This window comes from Molossus molossus, unplaced genomic scaffold (assembly GCF_014108415.1).
Source record: "Molossus molossus isolate mMolMol1 unplaced genomic scaffold, mMolMol1.p scaffold_m16_p_12, whole genome shotgun sequence".
Taxonomy (NCBI): Eukaryota; Metazoa; Chordata; class Mammalia; order Chiroptera; family Molossidae; genus Molossus; species Molossus molossus.
In genome coordinates, this window is record NW_023425347.1 from 57,932,141 (window position 1) to 57,943,987 (window position 11,847).

General features: G+C 40.9%; 1 pseudogene; it reads right to left on the minus strand.

Annotated features, from left to right (window-relative positions):
- Window positions 1-10,687: 10,687 nt before the first annotated feature.
- Window positions 10,688-11,321, minus strand: LOC118626764 (annotated as a pseudogene).
- Window positions 11,322-11,847: the final 526 nt, after the last annotated feature.

The window sequence follows — 11,847 nt, forward strand, 5'->3', positions numbered from 1 at the left end:
CAGTCCTCAGGGAGGACCTTCCCAGCTGAGGTGTCCTCCTGATTTTTATCCGCCACACGTGGGTGTGGGACCAGCCCCTTGCGCCTCCATCCCTCCTACCAGTGTACATGTGGCTGCTGCTTTAATTCCGTAGTTGTAGGACTTCCATTCAGCTTGATTTAAGGCGGATTTGAATGACGGTTGTTCTGTAGTTTAGTTGTAACTTTGATGTGGTTGTGGGAGGACACGATACGGCGTTTACCTACCCGCCATCTTGACTGGAAGTCCATATATATATATATATATATATTTTTTTTTTTTAAATTAATTAATTAATTTTTCCCCAATATGATTCCCCCCTCCTCCTCCCTCCCCACCCTGTCCCCAGCTTTGTTGTCCATGTCCATTGTTCATGCATACATGCATATAAGTTCTGTGGTTTATCTCTCCCCCACTACCCCCCTCTTCTGGGGATTGTCAGTCTGTACCCCACTTTCACATCTCTGGGACTACCCCATTCCTCAGACTGTTATGTTCATTATATTCCACAAATAAGTGAGATCATATGATACTTTTCTTTCCCTGTTTGGCTTGTTTTGCTTAGGATAATACTTTCCAGGTCCCTCCATGTCGTCTCAAAAGATAAGAGATCTTTCTTTCTTATAGCTGCATAGTACTCCATTGTGTATATGTACCACTGCTTTTTTATTCATTTTTCTACTGATGGACATTTGGGCTGTTTCCAGATCTTAGCTATTGTAATTAGTGCTGCTATGAACATGGGGGTACATATATTCTGATTAGTGTTTCAGGTTTCTTAGGGTATATTCCTAGAGGTGGGAACACTGGGTCAAATGGCAGTTCAATTTTTAACTTTTTGAGGTTAACACCATAGTGTTTTCCATAGTGGCTGCATCAGTCTGCATTCCCACCAGCAGTGTACTAAAGTCCCCTTTTCTCCACACCCTCGCCAACACTTGTTGTTGGATGATTTGTTGATGGCGGCCATTCTGACAGGTGTGAGGTGATACCTCCTTGTTGTTTTAATTTGCATCTCTCTGATGATTAATGATGTTGAGCATTTCTTTTTTTTTTTTTATCCTCACCCAAGGACATTTTTCCATTTTTTGTACAGATAGAGTGGGAGGGAGAGAGAGAGAGAAACATCGACGTGAAGGGACACATCGAGTGGCTGCCACCCGCACGACCAACCAGGGCCGGGGACAAACTGCAACCGAAGTACGTGCCCTTAGCGGGAACCGAACCCGGGTCTCTCCGGACCTCAGGCCGACGCTCTAACAGCTGAGCCAAACTGGCCAGGGCTTGAGCATTTCTTTATATGTCTCTTAGCCATTTGTATGTCCTGTTTGGAGAGGTGTCTATTTAGTTCCTCTGCCCATTTTTTATTTGGGTTCTTTGTCTTCCTTTTGTTGAGTTGTATGAGCACTCTATATATATTGGAAATTAACCTCTTATCTGATATATCATTGGCAATTATGCTCTCTCATATAGTGGGTTGCCTTTCCATTTTGATGATTGTATCTTTTGCTGTGCAGAAGCTTCTTAGTTTGATGTAGTCTCATGTGTTCATTTTCTCCTTTGTTTCTGTTGCCTTAGGGGATGTATCAGTGAAAATTCTGCTGCGTATGATGTCTGAAATTTTGTTGCCTACAGTTTCTTCTAGGATTTTTATGGATTCATGTCACATTTAACTCTTTTATCCATTTTGAGTTTATTCTTATGTATGGTGTAAGTTGGTGGTCTAGTTTCATTCTTTTGCATGTAGCTGTCCAATTTTCCCAACATCATTTATTAAAGAGGCTGTCTTTACTCCACTGTATGCTCTTGCTACCTTTGTCAAATATTAATTGAGCATATTGCCTTGGGTCCATTTCCAGGTTCTCAGTTCTGTTACACTGGTCTATATGTCTGTTCTTGTGCCACTACCAGGCTGTTTTGAGTACAGTGGCTTTGTAGTATAACCTGAAATCTGGTAATGTGATCCCTCTGACTTTGTTCTTCTTTTTCAAGATTGCTGTGGCTATTCGAGGTCTTTTTTGGTTCCATATGAACTTTTGAAGTATTTGTTTTAGTTCTGTGAAGTATGTCATTGGCATTTTGATGGGGATTGCATTAAATCTATTGATTATTTTGGGTAATATGGACATTCTAATTATGTTAATTCTTCCAATCCTTGAACAAGGTATGTGCTATGTCTTTCTTCTTAAGTTATTTCCCCTTTTCCCCCCGTATGTCAGTAAAGGACATATGATTTCACATGGTTCGAAGAATGGTTCGTACTGTTTATTCCATTCATTTGTTCTTCACTCATTTATCACACATCTATTTTGTGTGCTTTATAAATGATGTGATATTCTAGGCCCTGGGGATAAGGAGCATAAACAGGACCGACAGCCCCTCCACATAGGGAGTTTTTATTCTAAAATCAAAGAGAATGAATAAAAACTAATTACACAATTCGTGCCTTCTTATAACTTGTGAGAAGTACTCTGATGGAGAAATGTATAGCTCCCTGAAACCATAAAGTGAGGACATGAACTTTGTGGTGTGTCAGAGAACCTTTTCTTGAAGGAATGGCATTTGAGCTAAGTAGAAAAGGTGAATAGACAGACGCTAGCCAACAGGAAGGGAAGAGTTATAAGAATGTTCCAGACTAAATATGTGCTATTCCTATTGAGACAGACCTAAAAAAGAGCTGCGGTGACTGGACAGTAGTGAAACCCATTGTACAAGATTTTAGATCAAGTAGGTATGGGATTTGGTCCATGGTCCACCAGGCAGTGTATGTGGGAATATCCATGATCTTACTGGGAGAATCCAGGAATTGGAAGAGGCAGCCATAACGTAGCTGTATCATTTTGGCATGCTTTCAATGTGATATACCAAGTAAATCCAGCTAACAGTACTTAATACTGAGGTTAATAAGATTTCTCTGTGAAGAGTTGGATAGTAAATATTCTAGGCCTTGCAAGCCATGCTGTCTCTGTCATAACGACTCAACTCTGTCGGCATAGCGTGAAAGTAGCCATAGACAATACACCAACAAGTGAGAGCGGCTGTGTTCCAGTAAAGTCTTATTTATTGGCCCACGGGCTGTCGTTTGTCATTCCCTCTCATAAACTAGGATATTTAAGGTTCACTTAGCAAGAAGTCTAGCAGCAGTGGTTTCAGGGTTGGTTCAGCAACATCTTGGAATGAGGGAGTTAGAGAGTCAGCTCTGTGATTCTCTTGTGATCCTGTGAGCAAATAAAACAAAGACACCAGGTTAATGGAAGGAGTGGTTCATGGTGGTTGAGGATTGAAAACTGTACTCTATTGAGCAGAGTAATTCCATTAGCCTGTCCATGATTTGTTAAAACCAGTCTCAATGTGCATTGGTCGGCAAGGTATCTTGGGATCTGATGTCTCAGGTGTCTCATAGTTCATGGTCCTTTGATAAGTTCTCCTGCTTAGAACCAGTTGTGATAGAACACAACAACAGGTTTTGATATCGCCTAGGCAGGTATAAGTGGATGTATTTCAAGGTGGCTCCTGGAATTCCAAGCACTACTTGTTTAAAGAACAGCATCCCACCAGAAAAGAGAGCGTAGCCAGAAGTTTTTCTCACAGCATTCCCTCTTGTGCCAGGGAAGAAATCTTTCCTAGAAGCCTCCTATCCACTACTGCAGTCTTACCCGTGTGTCTCATTGGCTAAAACTAGGCCACGTGTCCACCTGTACATCTATGACTGGCAAGGAGGAGTGAGTAATCAAAACTCTTCTTTGGGCAGCCTTCTGATACTTGAGTGACACCAGGAATCTATTAACACGGAGGAACAATGTTGATGGCTACTGGGAAGGCCACCAACTGTGTCCCTCACCAATCGTTACTGGCTTCCCTCCTTGTTAACAGAAAATGCTGACACAATGGGAGACAGGTGCTGCTGAAGAAGCTATAGACAGAGCAATGCAAAATAGTTCTGCAAGAACTAGGTGGGTCCTTGGAGCACAGTCCCCAGTAATAGGGCTGAGCGCTCTGAACAGTGCTTCAATATGCTGGCTGCTGATGAGAATAATCATATCTGTTTGGAGATTGGATTTTGTTTTTCATTAAAATGCTTTAAAGGGGAACACCCCTCCATGCAGCCCCCTCTTCCTAGGGACACACAGAACCAATCTAAAGGAAAATGCTTAAGGACAGGAAACTCTAGTTTATCTATAAAACAAACATACTGATAGTTTAAATAATCTGCCGCAGGTTATTGGATTTCTTTGCTCTGTTTATACTCTACTTTTATTAGAAACTGGCAAAGTATACATACCAACATTAGAGATTTAGTAAGAAAAGCCATTTTCAGGGTATGTTATAATTAAAGTCATACTAATTCAGCCCAATCCTTAAACATCTAGTCTGCCTTAGTCTGCACAGTGGGTAATGATATCATTATAACCCTGAAACATTGTAGGACATGGGAGAAAGAAAGAACTCTTTAAGTTTTTATATTAATTGTATGTTACTGTTGTCTAATTATTTGTTGGGGGAAGGCACTGAAGAATGATGCGAAAAGCATGGATTTTTGCAGCTGGCTGACTTGGAACCAAATTCTAGACCTGCCACATAATAACTGCCTCAGTTTCCTCACCTATGTTCATAAGAGTTTGGGGGTTCTTTAAGGGCAGTTTTAGTACACAGGAACATTAGTCAGAGGCTTAGTTTGTTTTCTAAAATTATGTTTTTAAAATTAAAACATAATTTTCACAAGGTGAAAATAAGTTCTTCCTTAAACTTTTAAGTTCAGCTTCAAACCTTACTACATTTATAAGTCTAGCACATTTTAGCAATCATTTTTGAGCAAGCCTGTGCATAATGTTTGATTTCATTTACAAAACTGGGTTAATTGAACATCTTCAAATATTTTAAAGTTTAATGTATTTGATTCCTCCCTTAAGGAATTGTCTGACAACAAATAAAATTTTCTTGGTATTAAAAAACAACAACCCATATACGTCTAATAAATTAAACTTATAAGTATGGGAAATTGCAGTTTTCTTCTTTTTTTTAATCCTCACCCAAGGACATTTTTCTATTTATCATCAGACAGAGTGGGAAGGGGAGGGGGGAGAGAGAGAGAGAAACATCGATGTGAGCGGGACACATCGATTGCTTGTCTCCTGCACCACCCAACCAGGGCCGGGGACTAACCGCAACCGAGGTACGTGCCCTTAACCAGAATCGAACCAGTGACTCATTGGTCCGCGGACCGAAGCTCTAACCCCTAAGCCAAACTGGCCAGGGTGGAAACTGCAGTTCTCTTAAATAAACTTAGTGAGATTTCAAATTAAAATGACAAATTTAATTAAATATTCAATTACATAATTTAAGTTGGAGTTCTAAGACCATGACTCCACTAGCCAAATCACGTAAGCATTGGAAATATGTTAACACTTGCATTGACCCCTTAGCCTGAAACAGTAACGTTAAACAGTTCTATATTTGCCTATACGTGTGTCACTGAAAATCACTGAGGTTATTTCAGTAGAGAGACCTGCAGCTTCAGCTACCTGGAGTGACTCTGCTCACACCTCACTTAGAAAACTATTATGTCTTCCCATGTGAAACGTGGGCTGGTTTGCTGAGTTTATTTCCTGTGCAGAGAGTTCAGCCAGAATGCTGACTGGATTCTTGTGGCTGACTCCGCTTGGATGTGTTAACTTCACTGATAGGTGCAGATCAATGTCCAGAGGTGGCTGTTTGTGTCACCCTTGTCCCTGGAGTCAAGTTATACGCATTTCTATCCTTCAGGAAGCCTGTCACTCCTGCCCAAGTCAGTCTCTTGGTTGGGTTTTGCATTTCCTTGGATCTGTAAGTGCCCCTGCTTCCCTCATGTTCCTAGAGTCGAGTAATACTTGTCATTGGTACTGAATATATGTATTATATATTGAATATTGAAATAACTGATTGAATTTCAAACATCTCTCGTGGCTTCATCTGTGATCACAATATATGAAATCAGTCTATTAGCAATCTATAAATTTGGAGCTGTAATACCTACTTTGTAGGGTTGCTGTGAATGAGCATTAATTAACGTAAAGGATCTCTTCTAGTGATGGTACATTGTAGGCACGCTGATCCCAATGCATTTTCTCAAAAATGTGTCCGGCTCATTCCCTCATTTCCCTCATTTGCCAGCTTATATTCCTAGTTATGGTATCATCACGCCCTTGCATCAACCAGTCTTGCCCCTTTTTTCCTCATCATACGGCTGTGGCCAACACCAACCTATGTAAATCCACCTCTGCACCTCTCCATGCCTGCTCCCACACAGCTGAGCGTGAACTGAGAAAAGCCACTCTACCGTGCTCATCAGTCTCCTTTGAATCCTTGTTTACTCACTTTGATGCTGCCTAGCAATCATAGTATATTTTCCTAATCCATTCACTTCCCCATTCTCCTCAACAACGATCTTTTTAAAAAATATGTTTTTATTGATTTTTTTAGAAAGTGAGAGGAAGGGAGAGAGAGATATAAATGTTGATGTGAGAGTCCTGGCCGGTTTGGCTCAGTGGTTGGAACGTCAGACTGCAGACCGGAGAGTCCTGGGTTCGGTTCCCGCTAGGGGCACGTACCAAAAAAAAAAAGAAAAAAAGAAAGAAACATCAATGTGAGAGAAAAACATTGATCAGCTACCTCCTGAACGCCCCCCACTGGGGATCCAGCCTGCAACCCGGGCATGTGCCCTGACCAGGACCTCTCAGTCCATGGGACGATGCTCAATTCACTGAGCCACACCAGCCAGGTTCAACAACTATCTTATACCTTCTTGTCTCTCCTCAAATTGCCACTCTTGCCAGGGTCACCAGTTTGATTCCTAGTTAGGGCACATGCTGTCGTTGTGGGCCAAATCCCCAGTGGGGGGCATGCAGGAAGCAGCCAATCGATGTTCTCTCTCTTCGATGTCTGTCTCTCTCTCCCTCTCCTTTCCTCTCTCTCTAAAAAATCAATGAAGAACAAAATATTTAAAAAACAATTGCCACCCTTACTCTGAGCCCACGAGCTTGCTTCCAATGTAACTAAGAAAATATGAGCACTCAGATGATAGCGTGCACATATTCCATCTCCATATGCAACCACCTCCCTGCATCTATGCCATTTCTCCCTGGATGAACCCCGAGCACAGGCCAGCTGCTCCATTTATGTATTAGATCTCATCTCCTTTTGTCTGTTTGAGGACATTGCCCTCGCAATCTCCCCTCTCTCTCCAGCATTATCAAATTTTTCCTCTCTAATAGGTCTTTCCCATTCCCCTGCAAAACCGCTATTAATTTTCCCATCTGTTTTCCAATCTTCTCTTGACTCCATTTCTTGCCCAGCTCCATTTCTTTAGTTCCTTTTACAACAAAACCCCTTAAATGAGTTATCTCCATTTCTTTTCTTCCATTATCTCTTGAGCAGAGTTCAATCAGGCTGTTGGCACACCATTCCAGAGAAACTGTTCTTATCAAGGTTACAAGTGACCTCCATTTTCTAAATCCCATGGCCAATTCTCAGGCCTCATCTTACTTAACCTATCTGCAGAATTTAGCACTCTTTCTTCAACATATTTTCCTGTTTTTGTCTTCCCTTGCTATCCCATTGACAGTTCCTTTCCAGCTTCCTCTGCTCTTTCTTCTCCTGGCCCTGATCTCTTAGCATTCAGTTAAGGAGCTCAGTACCGAGACTCTCTCCACGTTTCCCCTTGGTGCTGTCAGTGAGTCCATACACCAGTGGCTCCCACATTTATGTCTCCATCATGGACCTGTCTACCCTATTTCTTCATCTGGACTCTAATGGGTGTCCCAAACTTAACACTGTCCAAAATTAAGGCCCCGTGCTTTCCCCAACACATTTGCCACAGTATTCTCCGTTTCAGGAAATAACAGCTCTATCTTTCCATTTACTTAGGGAAACACTTTGGAATCCCTTGACTCCATTCTTTTTTTTCCCCAACCCATATCTGATCCATCAGCAAATCGTACCAGCTTCATGTCAAAGTATATACTCAGAATCCAACCATGTCTCACCACCTCTACTACAACTACCATGATTCAAGCAATTCTCCTCTCTCACTTGGATTCAGAGCAATATCCTCCTCCCTCTTCTCCCCACTGCTATTTTGCCCCTACATCCATTTATTCTAAACTACCAAATAGAATGTTTAAAAAACATTTTTAAAATTGATTTTTAGAGAAAGAGAGGGGAACAAGAAGAAGAGAGAGAAACATTGACGAGAGAGAACATTTATTGGTCGCCTCCAGCATGCATGCCCCTCACTGGGGATTGAGCCCACAACCTGGGCATGTTCCCTGACCAGGAATCGAACTGGTGCATGGGTCGATGCTCAACCACTGAGCCACAATGGCCGGGCAAATGTTTTAAAATTTTTAAGTCAGATCATGTTACTCCTCTTCTAATGACCCTCAGTGAAAAGGTCAAAGTTTTTACAATGGTACACAATACCCTCCATGATCCGGAAGTCCATCATGTCTCAGATTGCATCTTCTACTATATTTTTTCTCATTCATTTGACACCAAAATTTCAAGCATACTTCCACTTTGAGGCCTTTGCATTGTTATCCTTGCTGAGAGTGCTTCTCTCTAGATATCCACACTTCTCACTCCCCTACTTCCTTCAGGTCTTCAATCAATTGTCAATTGTCATTGTATCAGACAGGATGGGCTTGGTTACACTGTAGTAACAAGCAACAAGAATACCTCAGTAGCTTAAAACAAGGCAAAATATATGTCCATTTTGTGGCGGGGCTCTGCTCCACGTTGTCCTCACTCCAGTTTCCAAGATGACAGAGCAACCATTGCTGGAACATTGCTGTTGCAGAAGGAAAGAAAGGACAGGAAGAAGTATATATTAACAGTTAAAGTCTTCATGCCAAACAGCATCCATCACTTCTACTCACATGGCATCAGTGAAAATAAGTCACTGGGCTTCTCTAATTCCAGTGTAGCAAGGAAAAGCAATGCTATGATCATGTGGTCAGAAGAAGAATCAGAAATATTGAGGAATAGTTCTATGATATTAATCGTTATCACAGTCATCATCTAACTGAGACCTTCCTGGCTACGACAGAAAAATGACAAGCTTCCTGACCATTTCCCAGTTCTCCCATTCCCCTTACCTACTTTATTTATCCTTCAGTGTCTTTTATTATCTACTATACTATACATACTACTTATCTTGTTTGTTTTATATTGTTCCTATTAGAATGTAAACTCCAAAGGAAAAGAGATTTTTGCCTGTTTTATTCAATGCTGTGTTTCCAGTGCCTAGGATAGTAACTACTATATAGAAACTTTAGATAAAAAGATGTTGAATGTTGAATATAGGACAAAAAGGATACAATTAGTGATCCATGTAAAATACACAATAATTTTCAGTTGCCCAGGCTTGGGATATGGCTTAAACCAGGGCTGGCATTATTCAATTATTTAACAAATTTGAGTATGTACCTAACTATTCAAGGCACTATACATCAAGGAGAGCATTCTCATGCTCAAACATACCAGGTACATGGGAACTTCTTACCTTTCATATATATTTTTTTTCATTATTGTTTTTAGCGAGAGAAGAAGGGAGAGGGAGAAATAGATAAAAACATCAATGAGAAAGATCATTGATTAGCTGCCTCCTGCATGCCCCCTACTGGGGATTGGTCCCACAACCTGGGCATATGCCCTGACAGGGAATTGAACTGGGGACCTCGTGGTGCATGGGTCGACGCTCAACCACTGAGCCACACAGGCTGAGTTACCATTTATATTTTATGCTACTTTTGTTCATGGAGAATATGCAGCTTGGCTTTCATGGAAAAAAAAGTAAAAGTCTTTCTTTATTCAGCTAAGATTTGTCTGAAATTAAAGTTTCTTGTCCAGAAATACTAGAAAGTCTCATATGTGATAAGCACGCCTCCTAATTTCTCCCTTCTGATTCATTTGCATTTTACTGCATGTTCAGGCCCCCTGGTAAGCAACACTTAGGCCAATAATGAAACTCCCAGGATCTTAATTTGACGTTTTCACCAGCTTGAGGACAGTCTCTTTGCATCATGATCTTCTTTAATGAATCAAATAATGCACTTCTCATTTGTAATTAAATAATACCTTAAAAGGCTCTGCCTTTCTCAAAAGATGCATGTGGAATTCATTTTCATACAGGGATAATTACACTCAGCACTGAGGGTGGGCACTGTGGTGAGGGATATGGATATTCATCAGGTCCTTGAAGGGAAATTGCAAAGCAACTTAGTATAGAAGCTGAGAAAAGGTCTTAGTCAGTAGAAAATGAAATTAAGATGTAAATATTGACTCCAGTGCTTCCCCACTTAGAGATATTATTGCTGAGTCAATTATTTCCACCAAAACGTTTTCTTATCTAAAAAAAATTTTTTTTTTTTACAGTAGGTGAATTTTTATTGAGCCTTTTAGTTTACAGCATGAGGTAAAAAGAAAATGAGTTCTCCTTCACCAGTATTTTACACAGCTGTAGTAAAATATTTTAACTTCAGGGATTTATAACTGATTACATTCTTAAAAGTTTGGGGAGAAAGTACACACGTTCTAACATGACTCTTCCCTTACAATGGGAACCAGCTGCGACTAGTTACATAAGTTTCTTCAAGGCCATTGCTGATGTCTTTAGGTCTGAAGCATTGCTGTTTCAGTCAATATCCATTAATTCCTTTTCAAAACTGAGGTGGAATTTTGCATTTGGTGGAGTTTTGACATCAGTCTGTCCTTTCTTTCCACAGTCCATTCTGGTTCCCCCTCCAGTCGAGCCGTTTTTCCTTTGCTCATAGTCAGGAGAACTTCATCCCATACTCTGATAATTGCGCCTATTCCAACCTTAAAACTCAAAGGCTTGGCATTTTTCTTCTTCTTTGAACTCGTTTGCATATTGGTATCAAAACCAGTTCCATCCTGTGGTGTTCCTGTATACCAGCAGAGATCAACTTCTCCCCTTTGGGGGAAGTTGGTTTTACCCTCTTTTTAAGATCAGATTTGCTACATTTTGGTGGACCCTCATCCAGTCTCTTCAGACGTGGTCTCTTCGGGTTTATTTTCACTAAGCTTCACATTTTCACCTGTTCGGCCGCTTTACTGATACTTTCAGTATCCTTGAAACGCTCACTGTCAGAAAGATGATTGTAGGCTGTAACCAAATGGTCCCTGTTAGCTGTCTTGGCCACATTTTTAATGTTTCCTAATAACTCATGTTCTGCAAGAAACAAATCTGAGCCGCGGTCCTGTAGAAACTTGATAATGTCCGTCTTGGGAGCTGCTGGCCGCCTCATGGTCCAGACGGCCGTGGCCCGGCCGCCGTCATGGCCCTGCTGCCTCTGCTTCTGCCCGGGATGGGTTTTTGGCAAAGACCATACCCAGTTATGTAAAAGCTTTGTGGGAGCAGTAAGTACATTTGCATGTGATGTGCGTATGATTTGCATAGGATTACATACCATCCTCAGGAAAATTCTAAGTTAAAATGAAATTAGTAATATTTTTCCGTGTTGTGTTTTCCTTAGCTTCCGTGTCTCAGTCTTTATGGCTCCCCGCTGCCAATAATAGTTCAAGTTGTTTTTTTTTATGGTAATGTATAGTGTTTTTGTTATTCTGTTCATGAATTGATATTTGAGAACATTTATAATATTAATGGAACTTAATCTAAGAGAAGTTCAACTTGTATTTTTCAAAATATTTTAATGCCAGGTATTAATAGGAGAGAATCCAATGTCCCCTGCCTGGTACCCCTGTCCTGCCATCGTCTGCCATCTCTTTTCCTGTTCCCTTCATTACTTCAGGTTCCAGTCACACAGAATAAGC